At 43.5% G+C, this 13,567-nt stretch overlaps 2 long non-coding RNA genes across 2 annotated transcripts; one reads left to right on the plus strand and one right to left on the minus strand.

Annotated features, from left to right (window-relative positions):
* Positions 1-667: 667 nt before the first annotated feature.
* LOC138224217 (uncharacterized) lies at positions 668-3,893 on the minus strand. Its single transcript, XR_011182587.1, has 2 exons — positions 1,955-3,893; positions 668-1,197 (listed from the first exon to the last, which is right to left on the minus strand). It is a non-coding gene; the product is annotated as an uncharacterized lncRNA (long non-coding RNA).
* Positions 3,894-5,752: 1,859 nt separating this feature from the next.
* LOC138224271 (uncharacterized) lies at positions 5,753-12,384 on the plus strand. The gene is made up of 5 exons (XR_011182689.1): positions 5,753-7,702; positions 9,692-9,795; positions 10,089-10,156; positions 11,286-11,387; positions 12,283-12,384. It is a non-coding gene; the product is annotated as an uncharacterized lncRNA (long non-coding RNA).
* Positions 12,385-13,567: the final 1,183 nt, after the last annotated feature.

Genomic DNA, 13,567 nt, shown 5'->3' on the forward strand with positions numbered 1-13,567 from the left:
GTTTCTTAATGCAATAGGGCGAGTAAGACTGAAGTTCCCCCCGTGTTGGCCGATCAGTGGAACGAAACTGAAAAAAGCTCCTTGAAACTGTGATTCATACACTTGTACACTGGCTCAGCATGGTGCTCACCTTGGGTGTCTGCTGAAATTTGATTTTTTTTCAGGAGCACTGTGACCCACAGCTCAATAATCATTTCAGCTACTGAAGATCATTCAGTTTTTAATGCTTTTCATTTTAACATCCTACTTGTTAGTATTTCCTCTTAGGTGAGAATACTCTGGTACTTTTCTGGGTCTTAGTTGAGTGAGCTTTATTAGAATAATTGAACAATACTTTCACCTCTACATGACACTCATAGATTTTTCAAGGGTTAAATATGGGAGCTACGTTTCTTACGTTTCCTTTTGTAAGTTGATTCACAAAGCTTTCACCGCCTCCACTCCAGTGAATCACTTTGTTTAGCAAGTGATCAGGTGGAACAGTTTAATTTCTTCCTGCAAATAATGCCTTTTCCTTTTTCATCCCATTCAAGTCTCCGTCCTAGTTAAAGTCATTGTGATGTAGAACGGCAGTGGTCCAGTTGAAAGGTTCAAGGTTTCACTGTGTTTTAGAGTGCAGATAAAGAAGATAATAGGAGAGGAAACTGGAAAAGCTGTGACTCTCTCATTCAATTCAATTCAATTTATTTTCATATAGCGCCTTTCACAACAAGGTTGCCCCAGGGCGCTTAACAATGCAGGTAAATATACATTTTGTGAATACAGAACTGAAGACAATGGAGGAAAGGAACCAAAGACTCCTCAGTAAGGAGAATAAAATCCTCTAGGGGTCCAAGGTCAACTGGCTGCCCAACCCCTTTGGGCATGCTAACATTATATCATTAAAAAAAAAGAAAGAAATGAATGCGGGTATTAATCCATCCATCCATCATGTCGTCTGTATGTCAGTACCCCATGCAGGTCTCTGCAGACCAGCAGAATCCTCCTAAACGACAGCTGTATCCATGATGCCCCTCTTGGATCCATGGCACTGATGCAGCATTCAACTCACATGGTGCCCAGCCCAGGACAGACAGGCCTCTGAAACTATGCTGTGTACAGTATTTCTCCTCTGCAGCATCCCTGCGAGGCAGGACAGGTGCCTGACCTCTGAGAGCCTTGTAAGTAAGTAGAAGGAGTTTGAAGTCCGCCCTGTACCTGAGAGGAAGCCAATGAAGAGAGAGAAGTATGGGGTTTATGTGGTCATTCTTTCTGCTCCAAGTAACAATTCTAGCTGCTGCATTCTGTAAGTATTCAAACTCTTTGCTGTGACAAATCTAACGTACTTTAGGCAGACAAAACGACCTTAAAAAGCCACATGATTTTTAAGTAGTCTGTCTGAGTGTAGTAACAGTGGTTCACATTATTTCAGAACGTATACTCCCGTCTCTGTAACGTTCCTCAGTCAGCTAGTGAACATTCTGTATTTACACCACGAATGCACTACTTTGTCTCGCGCGCGGTCACACTGGCCGTCCACAGGCACGGACAGGAGCAGGGAACACGAGGCCGCTCTGTAGTGCCCCTGTGGCTCTCCAGCAGAGGGGAGCACTTTGCTCAACAGCCCTGAGCCGAAGGACCCAGTGATAAAGCTGAAAATCTGGCAAGTCCCCCAGTCTCCCTGGGGCGCTGAAGAGGATTTCATCTGATGCTGAGGTTCCTGTAACTCAACACAAAATTGAACACGGCGAGTTATGAGTTTGTGAAGAAGTGACAGCGGAACAATGTCAAACAGGAAGTTAACCTACAGGAAAGAATGAATTGAATCTTTGATATTCAAGCACGCAGTGTGACGTCCACTGTCTATTCAAATCTTCTCTGCAAGTTTTACAATTCTTTTTCATACACCGTCTCCTGGTTATTGTTTTGTGAGTGCTTGAACTGTTTCTCAGTAGAAATAAGACCGATAACTCACTGCTTCAGGATGCACACTATCGTCGATGAAACCTGTGGTGTAAGCAAGCGAAAAGAGACAGATCCTTCTAAAACACAGAGGCCATCGGGAGGGCAGAAACACTCTGCAACAGGTAGGAGCTGTGGAGCCGTGATTCCCCCGAGCCAGAGCCCTCGTCCTCCCTCGACAGCGAACTGAGCTCCAGCGACCGGAGCAGCTACCTGCTGTCGTGGGACCTCCTGCAGATTGGGAACGGGTAAGGCAATTCGACACGAGCCCACTCCTCTTCCCACTGCTTACACCCCTATAACAAATAGTTTCAGGGTATTCAAGTACAGGATAAAGAGATTACAGGTGTTCCCAATTGGCTGAGGATACAACTCTCTCTCTGAGAAAGCACACAGAGGTGGACAAAGCAATTAAATGCGTTTACAAGTCATTTCCTCTGTATCTGGTCTTTCTTTACATATCAGAAAAGTGAACTGGTGGCTGTTGGAAAGTGTCTGCTCCGTACGTAATATACATGTAAAAGATGTGATTAAATATCTTGGTATTAAGATTTTCAAAAAGGTGATTTTGTGATTTGATGTTCTCTACCTTAGTAAAATAAAAAAAAACTTTATTCATGGTTGTTATTTCTCAAACACGGGCAGAAGGAGGCCTAAATGCTACAGGGTTTAGAGCATCTAATACCGATACCGACAGAGTATTATTTACAAAATTAAGCAAAGTAGGTGGTGTATGTTTCCCTAATTTAATCATTCAGGAACTAGCGGGTATAGACTTTTTACTTGAATGTCATTTGGATGCTGGAAACCCCCCTGAAACTTGCCAGCTTCCATGAAGAAGTTCTCCTCACGTGGTCTCTTATAGATAAACATACCTCCCATAGATACATCATCTAGAATACAGAGAAAAAATAAACCTGTGCTTTGAAAACTGGGTTTAAAATAGTATAAGCGGGGTCAACAAATTAACTGGTGTGGATGATGAAATGTAGAATCAAGCAGATTTTATGAATAGATATAATGTTTGTGATACGTCTGATAACAATCCGTCGTAACCAGAGCTACTCCTAGAGAGGTATTGATGCTTTTAAGAAACTAACAGTATACCATCAGAAACTATGGAAGAATTTACAACCTTTATTAGACTACAAGGAAAACAATTTAGTTATACTTGTACTAATAAATACTTCAGATCCCTGTCGCAATCTCACAATATCTTGTCAAACTATTTTGGAGCACCTCTTTGGGGAAAGTGAGTGGAATCAAACATAACTATTGTCAAACAGATTTTGTATGAATAATAAGGTTAAGGCGTCAGTACAAAATTGAACATTGAATCGACCCGGTAAAGATACACAGTGTGCATAGATTTAAAAGTAATATAGATGATAATTGTCTTTCTCAAAGCAGCCCAGAAACCTTACGTTTGTTTTTGTTTTGTTCTGTTGTTAAAACACTCTGAACAGATCGGCAAAATGGTGTAAAGAAGGCTTCTAATTCTGACATTTCCTGTAGACAAATTGATATTATTTTACTGCTCAATACTGCTGAACCGAATCTAAAATATAATGTATCATTGGCTAAATCATTATACTTGCTCGTTATTAGATGTATAAATAACCTAAGGATGAGAAATAATCGAAAATTGAATAATTAGACCGTATGTCGTAGTAGCAGATTGTACTTCTCGCCTAACTGATGTGGTCGAGCAACACCACAATCGCCATACAATCCGTCCGTTCTCATGCTCTGACTTTCAGGTTGGGCAGTGGAATGGATTCCAGGGCAAACTCGTTCTTGTTTGATTATCCGTGTGAAATCTCGCCCAATATAACAGGTAAACTCATGCACTGAAATGATGCGCTTCCAAATTAAAGCGACACGCACTTGAATAATTCAAAATACACACGAGGGAACGTCTCCAAACCATGTCTAAGTATCACAACATGAAAGCTGTGCGTACCTTATCTTTATTTGCCTGTGTAATGTAATCCGGTGATCTGTAACGTAGTCTTGCGTGCATCGTAAAGGATCCGGACTTCCGGCTAAGGAAAACCCGGAGTGGATCGGCCTTTCCACCGGACCCGGACTTCCGGCTACGCAAAACCCGGAGTGGATCGGCCTTTCCACCGGACCCGGACTTCCGGCTACGCAAAACCCGGAGTGGATCAGCCTTCCACTGGATCCGGACTGCCGGCTACAGAAAACCCGGAGCGGATCAGCCTTCCACTGGATCCGGACTGCCGGCTACGGAAAACCCGGAGTGGATCGGCCTTCCACTGGATCCGGACTGCCGGCTACGGAAAACCCGGAGTGGATCGGCCTTCCACTGGATCCGGACTGTGAGCAGCTTTTGTCCAATCGGCGCTGAGATTTCAGCAGGAGGCGGGAGACAGGCTCTTGTCCAGTCACACAGCTTCAGTCCCGGGACTTTTCCGAATTCCAGCGGGCGGTGACACTTCCGAGAAATGTCCACTGGGTGGCGACAGAGATACACGAGTCCACGGAGCTTAGTCTCAAAGCGCTATCGGAAAGACTTGAAATCGGAAAGAAATACATTTGTTACATTTTAATCCCATTGAAAAGGAAGATGAAAATATCGTTTGTATTTTAAAACATTATTATACTTGCGCAACATAATTATTAAGGGAATGGTGTGAGAGGAGACCGTGTTTGAACAGTTTAAGACGGATGTAAAGACATTTTATTTCAGAATGTCTTTCTGAAATGTGTCTGTTTCTGTGTTGTAAGAACGTTGAAGCATGGACGGGCCTTATCTGCATTTACCTTGTTGAATCTTTTTTTCCATAAAATGTTCATGTATTATTGCATGTACCCTGACAATACGACTGCTACGTTACGTTTTCTTGTAGTTTTTGGTCTCATAAAGAATACAAAAGACGCCATTCCGGAAGGTGTAGTGGGTTTATTAAAAGCAAATCAAAGTGTTAATAGGACTGACCTCCTTTTGGGTCCTACAACTGATTTATTCTTGGATGGCGTGGAAATAAAGGATAAGAAGTGTAACAATACTCATATTAGAAATCTTTGTAAACCCCATCTTATCCCTTCTTGTTTGTCTTTTTGGAATGCAATGTTTGAAAATATAAACTGGAAGTTAGTTTGGACAATTCCTGATAGATTTTGTATTACAAATAAAGTTAAAGAGATATCGTTTAAAATCATTCATTTATCCAGTGAAATTAGTACTCTTTAAATTTAAGCATGAGCAGGATGATCTGTGTGTTTTTTGTCGGGCGGAAAAGGAATCTTTGGTGCATTTATTTGTTAGGTGTAGGTTTGTGAAGTTGTTTTGGACGGATTTACAGAGTTTTGTTTGCAGGCAGTTAAAGGTGTTTTTTAGATTGAATGATTTTGACATTTTATTGTACTGTTTAGTAGAAAATTTGGAAAAAGAGCATTTATTTATAGTCAATTTATTAATCATTCTTGGTAAATTTTACATCCATAAATCCAAATGGTCTAATAATACTCCCCTTTTTAGTTCTTTTGAGGTGGAGCTGAAACGCTATTTAAATTCTATTAAAAATGTGAGAAATAATAAATTCGGTTTATTTATTATTAATAAATAAACAGCGGTTAACTGTTTATTTTTCTGTTTGTGTTTGTCCTCTTGTACCTAATTTGATCCTCTGATTGTATTTGTATTTGTAAATGCTTTACAAATTTAATAAAAAAATCTTTAAAAAAAAGAATACAAAAGACGCGAGTCGATTACGTCAAAATGTTGTCGCACACAGAGCTTATGGGTAATGTAGTCTCTGTAGTTCACTGGGCTGCCCTGCCCATGTGTTTCGCTGATTTGATTGAACAGTAGAATTAATTATATTGTAACGCACAATATTAATACAATTTCAGCGTATTGATCGTGTCTTGTATTTGTATGTCTCTCTTATGTGTTCCCTTGAGTGTATGTTTTCTTTTATTTCACGTGTCTGCAGCGCTGGTTTATCGACCCGGCACATAAAGCAAACCCACTGTCCTCGGGTTCCTTAGCTCCCGTCTTGTTTGCAAACTTTTCTTCTGTGTTTATTTTACTTTGTCAATAAAACGTGGTTGCCGTGGCAACGGAGCTGTAAAAGTTGTTGCGATCAAGGGGTAAGCAAGTACCCCAGGAAACCGGACCTTAAAGATAAGTAGACCTTATCTTTATTGGCTTGTATAATGTACCCCGGTGATCTGTGATGTACTCTTGTGTGCATTGAATAGCATTTTTACTATTTGTTAAAGCAGAGAAAACACAAGGAGGTCGAATTAATCAGCAACGTGAGGTGACTCGTCAGTAAACAAACTCTCCAGCGACGTCTGGATTTCAATAACTCTCTGCCCTGCAATACGGTTTTCCAGGAGTCCGCAGTGCTTAACAAGCAGAGAGCGGAACCACAGCATCCTGGGCCGCGGCTACACACCGACCTCGGGCGACGGACCAGCTGTCGCGCTAAACACACATCAGATCCGGTTTCGTCGCAGTTAAGTGACGTCAAATGAGCGGCACAGGGCTTGTCCAATCACCGCCGTTGGCTAGAAAAGGCGGGATTTCCTTTTGGTTTTTGTGAGTGACACCGCTTCTAGCCAATCACCACGGACTTTCCTGTTCTTCCACGGAATTACCGCCCTCAAGTTGAGTGACTCGGCTCAGAACCAATCAGCGCTGAGATTTCGGCAGGAGGCGGGGTAGGTACGGCTTTCGTCCAATCACAATTACAATTCCGGGACTTTACCTAATTACGGAGGGCGGTGACACTTCCGAGAAATGTCCACTGGGCGGCAACAGAGATACACGAGTCTATGGCGGTGAGTCTCAAAGCGCTGTCGAAGACTTGTTGTGCAGATATTGAATTTCTTTTTCAGAAGTGTAAATATATTATACTATGTACCCCTGATGACATTATTGATTTGCTATATATACTCTTGTTTTGTGTCGTATTTATTTTTATTGCTACATGAGTTAAAAAGAACTGCACTTCTGAGAAATGTCCACTGGGCGGCGACAGAGATACACGAGTCTATGGCGGCGAATCTTAAAGCGCCTCCTTACAGATCCTCGTTGTGCAGAGATTGAAAATCAAAACAGATGGTAACTGTGACTTTTGTGACAGCAACTCTGAAAGCTAATGTAAAGAAGGAAACTAATATTGACATTACTTTTAAAGAAGTAAAATCATGCTACATTTAAACCCATTGAAAGTAATATGAAAATATCGTTTGTATTTAAAAAAAATGATACTTCCACGATATAATAATTAACGAAATGCTGTGAGAGGAGACCCATGTTTGAACACTTTAAAACGGATGTAAATGCGTTTGTACAGACAATTTGAAACATGTACGGACCTTATCTGCTTTTGTTTACTATTAAACAAGATTACTTGTTTAATCTTTTTGCATAACATGTACATGTATTATTGTATGTACCCCTGACTATACTCTATGTTATATGTATTCTTGTTTTTATGGCATGTATTGTTGTTATAATTAAAAAGAAAAAAGACGCGAATCGATTACGTCAAAAGGAAGTCGCCCACAGGGCTTGTGGGAAATGTAGTCTCTCTAGTGCTCTATAGCGCACTACAGAACACGTGCGCAGCCCACGCGTTCCGCAGATTTGATTGAGCATCAGAATTTTTTTTTATTAAACTTGTAAATAATTTACAAATACAAATTCAATCAGAGGATCAAATTAGGTATAAGTAAACAAACACAAACAGAAAAATAAACAATTAACCGCCAGAGGTAATAGGTAAGTTTTATGATTAACTTGTATTTTTTACATATATCCTATGTTTTCCGTGCTTTATTATTTCTCACATTTTTAATAGAACTTAAATTAATTATACAATTTCAGCGTATTTGTCGTGTCGCGGATTTCTATGTCTGTCTTACAAGACGGACTCGGCAGGAGCTGTTCCTTGCTCTCCGGAGTGAAGCTGCTCTGGGAAGAGACGAGCAAATCTTCAGACTCTTTGTAAATGAGACATCATGACAGCTGTGCCGACCTGCTCTTTATTGACCTGTTGAACCTGTTTGTGTAAAGAGCGGGACTCTTGTGTACCCCTGATTGTGTTATGTGTACTCTAGTGTGTTTGCAGCGCTCGTCCTGCCTGGTTTATCAACTCGACACAGAAACAAAACCCACTGCCGTCGTGTCTGTGGGTTTCTGAGCTCTCTTGTCTTGTTTGCAAACTTTTCTCCTGTGTTTATTTTACTTTGTTAAATAAAACGTGGTTGCCGGGGCAACGGAGCTGCAGTAGTTGTTGCCGGAGCGGGTCTGACCTCCAGCAGGTCAACAGGCGGCTTTTTTAATCTAATCTGCGAGAAAAACAGAAACTTAAGAAACTTGAGTCTAAAAAGCGCTGGCTGGAGTATTTTGTGGAAGAAACGGTGACTCGCAGGCTGTGGGACAGGACTATCAGGGACACATCAGCGCTGGACACCAGCCTCACACCGCTGGGCTCACTGCACCATGAGCGAGTCTGTTGGCGCCTCCTCCTGCTGGGGTGTGTTACCTGGGCTGCTGTCTGTGTGGAGTCTGCATGCTCTGCCCCTGTTCTCATGGGTCTGGTTTCCTGGGGTGCTGTCTGTGTGAAGTCTGCATGCTCTGCCCCTGTTCTCATGGGTCTGGTTTCCTGGGGTGCTGTCTGTATGGAGTCTGCATGCCCTGCCCCTGTTCTCATGGGTTCAGTTTCCTGGGGTGCTGTCTGTGTGGAGTCTGCATGCTCTGCCCCTGTTCTCATGGATCCTGTTCCTGGGGTGCTGTCTGTCTGGAGTCTGCATGCTCTGCCCCTGTTCTCATGGGTCCTGTTCCTGGGGTGCTGTCTGTGTGGAGTCTGCATGCTCTGCCCCTGTTGTCATGGGTCCTGTTCCTGGGGTGCTGTCTGTGTGGAGTCTGCATGCTCTGCCCCTGTTGTCATGGGTCCTGTTCCTGGGGTGCTGTCTGTGTAGAGTCTGGATGCTCTGCCCCCTGTTCTCATGGGTCCTGTTCCTGGGGTGCTGTCTGTGTGGAGTCTGCATGCTCTGCCCCTGTTCTCATGGGTCTGGTTTCCTGGGGTGCTGTCTTTGTGGAGTCTGCATGCTCTTCCCCTGTTCTCATGGGTTCGGTTTCCTGGGGTACTGTCTGTGTGGAGTCTGCATGCTCTGCCCCTGTTCTCATGGGTCTGGTGTCCTGGGGTGCTGTCTGTGTGGAGTCTGCATGCTCTGCCCCTGTTCTCACGGGTCTGGTGTCCTGGGGTGCTGTCTGTGTGGAGTCTGCATGCTCTTCCCCGTTCTCATGGGTTCAGTTTCCTGGGGTGCTGTCTGTTTGGAGTCTGCATGCTCTGCCTGTGTTCTCATGGGTCCTGTTCATGGGGTGCTGTCTGTGTGGAGTCTGCATGCTCTGCCCATGTTCTCATGGGTCCTGTTCCTGGGGTGCTGTCTGTGTGGAGTCTGCATGCTCTGCCCCTGTTCTCATGGGTCTGGTTTCCTGGGGTGCTGTCGGTGTGGATACCTGGTGAAGAGACCCAGTGAGTGTTTGTGTGGCCAGCTGCGTCAACTTCAATAAAACTGGCCTTTTGGTTTGTTTGAGTGCTGACTTGCTATGGTGTATTTTTTCTCTCTGTGAACAACACGTCCTACGGCCAACACTACCCACGCAGGAGGTGTGTGCGTGACAGCTCCTCAGCTGCAGCAGGAGTCCAAGTGTGCACAGATTTCTTGTTGGGTTTTGTTGTTTGAAGTTTCTGTTTGTATGTAGGAAGCAATTGTGCCATCGCGTGGTCCGAGTTATAGCACGGGACGAGAGCTCCCGAAGAGCGCCTGCCTCCTGCCCGATTCAACGTCTAAAATCATCACAGAACGGTGAGGAGCCTCTGACACAGCCCCCAGTACTGGGTGTGCAGAAAGAATCCTATTGTACAGTTTTGGTGTGAAATGGCCTCCAGTTCTTGTAACATGATGGGTTTCTCTGGACTGCAGTCCCAGTGCACTCCGCTTTGGATTTGCAGTGGTGTTTTCTACAATGGAAAACCCTTTGTTTGTACAGAATGGAAATGGCAGTCTGCATGTTTTAATAATATAATGTGATCATGTACTACAGCTTAAACACTGAGCCAGGTGACGTTTGATTCTAAAAGATTTCTCTATCATTTCAGCGGCGCCTTGTCTGCGGCAGCCCGGCAGCTCCTCCTCCCTTCCAGCTGAGACTCTTCCCTCTCCAGAGGTGGGTTAGTGCTCTCAGGTCATCTTCTCTCACACAGCTGCGGGGCAGAAACGCTACTTCCACTGGGCAGAGAGCAGACGGGCAGTGGGAAGGGCAGCCCTGTGTTTGGGGATCAGGGCTGTCCCTGCTGAGGGATGCTTTCAGAGCCAAAGCAACTGGCTGGGTTATGAACTTTATGGTGTGATCCAAATAAGACATAAAAAGACAGAGAATGAGAAAGAAATAGTATTGCATGTATCTGATCAAAATAGTCTCTTTCAGACAAAACAAATATTGAACAAAAACTTAGTTGCAACACACTGCACTACACTTTCTTCTAGGCTGACATTACCGATAGTTTGTGCTGTCTTCCTTTCAGTCTGCAGGGTGTGCATCTTTTTCCTCAGCTTCCTACACGAGGAATCAGTTTCTCCTGCCCTGGTTTCACTCTTTTATATCTCACAATCTTCTGCAGCTCCTGGAGACTGACGACATGTTTGCTGTTTCTGAAAAATTGCTGACTGGCTCATCAGCACAATTGCTGATTCAAAATCCTTTACTCACATGTTGCCTTAGCCTCTGTATCACAGAGATGTGTGCTTTTCTGGGTTGGGTAGATCGATAGTGTGCTTTTGCTCAGTTGCTCTGCTCAATGCGTGGTCTTTTAACTCCGGCTGGGTACGAGCACCTCACTCTCCACACGGCTTTCCAAGGCTCTGTCATCGTGTGTGAGGATGTTGTGTAGCTCGTGAAACAGTTCCCCCATTTGAGCCCTGGATTTACTGGGTACTTGAATACCTGAATCTTGCCGTCAGTCCTGATCACCTTGTTTTTGTTCTGCAAGGACAAGGCACCTCCCCGGCACTGAACACAAACTGATACTGGCGGGTTGATTGTGTTGTGGAAAAATGGGCTGTGGTGTGAGTTTGTGTCTGTGTGCCCTGTGGGGGTGAGGTGTCCCCTGCAGCGCGAACAAACATGCAGACTCCACACAGACAGCACCCCTGGAATCAAACCCAGGGCCCCGGTGCTATGAGGCAGCGATGCTAACCACTGTGCCGCAGTGTTGCCCCCTTTGAAAATGTCTGACTTCCGTTTAATTTGAGGTCACAAGCTTATAAATGGTCTCACAACGTTTGTCTCATCTCAGGTTTCTCTGACCAGTCCCAAGGACCTGTAGTCACTGACAGCTTCTGCAGTCTGACGGTTCATTTCAGTAGGCTGGAGGGATGGTGCAATTATCCTCAAATCAGTGAGTATTGTTTTGCTCTTGTAACATGAAACATCAAAGAGAAGTCAACAGACTATTCCGTGAAACTGTTCAGACTGGCCCGTGGTGATTTTCTGGGTCCTTTAGTAAGCTGACCGGGACTGTGTCATCGACACACTTTGTGAGAAGCCAGTCTGTGTGTTTGCTCTTGTGATCATTCGTGAACGAATGTAAGAGAGTGTAAGAGAGGGAGAAGATTCGGCCCTGGAGTGATCCAGTTTTCTATTTAACAACCTCAAACTGCAGGAGAGAAATGCTTCATTTCTAAGATGGAAATATAATCAGAAAGTATAATTAGCCATTTGTGTATATCATGTCAAAAAACGTTTTATATATAAAATGAATTTAGTAGAGACATTTGCTTAATAAGGCAGTAGAATAAATGTTGTGATGCTGGTGTGATGGTGCTCTCCAACAAACTGATACAAATGGACAGAGAGACAAAGTGAGAAAGAAAATGTATACATAACAGACATATATGCAGAATACAATACAGTGCTATAAAGTACAGTACCCTAGAGTGAAGATGGAAATCATTCATTCTGGCGCAGAAGAAGTGAATCTGCTCTCAATGGTTTTCCTGTACAAATGGAACACGTTGTGAATTCTACATAATTCACAGGAAACAAAATAAACAACTCATTCACTCCCCTGCTGTCCGTGACCCAGAGCTCAGTAATCATTTCGCTACTGCAGATCATGCAGTTTTTAATGCTTTTCATTTTAACATCCTACTTGTTAATATTTCCTCTTAGATGAGAATATTCTCTTCGGCGTGTCTTTACAACTCTTCTCTTATTGCTCCTCTTGTCAGTAATCCGGTGTGAAAGCTCTCTCTGTCGGAATCAATGTCTTACCTCTCCGTCTTGTGTTTCAGGTCTCCTCTGGCTGCCGACCCTGCCATCAGGACAGAACACATCCCGCACTGACCACACTGCTGGGTTTACTGTACGTGACAATAAAGAGCTTGAGCAACACATCTAATGTGATCTCTGCACGCTTCCCGAGGAGCAGAGATGATAAGGTCTGTGTCCGTTCCCGAGTCTTTGCGAGAGGCCTGTTTAGTCCGTCACTGAGATGATTTTAGATGCCTGTGAGTCGTGCCCACTGAAAAATGAAATAGTGCAGCACAATGAGACTTCAAGCAAAGATTTCATTAGCCCCTTCTGTGAATTGGTGTCTCGCAAGAGATCTTCCATCTCTTTGAAAGTTTCACAGCTTTGACCTCTAGATTAGAAATGACACCAATTGCACATGGGTCCAGCAACGTTCTATATAGTGCACATCACCATCGGGATGAAAAACAAAAATCCCCAGTGGGAGTCCAGTCTTTCCCTGCTACGCAAATTGCTTTTCGTTAGGTGAGGTCGCAAGTTCTTATTGGAGAATGTTGTACAGTTTCTTAATGCAATAGGGCGAGTAAGACTGAAGTTCCCCCCGTGTTGGCCGATCAGTGGAACGAAACTGAAAAAAGCTCCTTGAAACTGTGATTCATACACTTGTACACTGGCTCAGCATGGTGCTCACCTTGGGTGTCTGCTGAAATTTGATTTTTTTTCAGGAGCACTGTGACCCACAGCTCAATAATCATTTCAGCTACTGAAGATCATTCAGTTTTTAATGCTTTTCATTTTAACATCCTACTTGTTAGTATTTCCTCTTAGGTGAGAATACTCTGGTACTTTTCTGGGTCTTAGTTGAGTGAGCTTTATTAGAATAATTGAACAATACTTTCACCTCTACATGACACTCATAGATTTTTCAAGGGTTAAATATGGGAGCTACGTTTCTTACGTTTCCTTTTGTAAGTTGATTCACAAAGCTTTCACCGCCTCCACTCCAGTGAATCACTTTGTTTAGCAAGTGATCAGGTGGAACAGTTTAATTTCTTCCTGCAAATAATGCCTTTTCCTTTTTCATCCCATTCAAGTCTCCGTCCTAGTTAAAGTCATTGTGATGTAGAACGGCAGTGGTCCAGTTGAAAGGTTCAAGGTTTCACTGTGTTTTAGAGTGCAGATAAAGAAGATAATAGGAGAGGAAACTGGAAAAGCTGTGACTCTCTCATTCAATTCAATTCAATTTATTTTCATATAGCGCCTTTCACAACAAGGTTGCCCCAGGGCGCTTAACAATGCAGGTAAATATACATTTTGTGAATACAG

The sequence above is a fragment of the Lepisosteus oculatus genome, chromosome 19, assembly GCF_040954835.1.
Source record: "Lepisosteus oculatus isolate fLepOcu1 chromosome 19, fLepOcu1.hap2, whole genome shotgun sequence".
Classification (NCBI taxonomy): domain Eukaryota; kingdom Metazoa; phylum Chordata; class Actinopteri; order Semionotiformes; family Lepisosteidae; genus Lepisosteus; species Lepisosteus oculatus.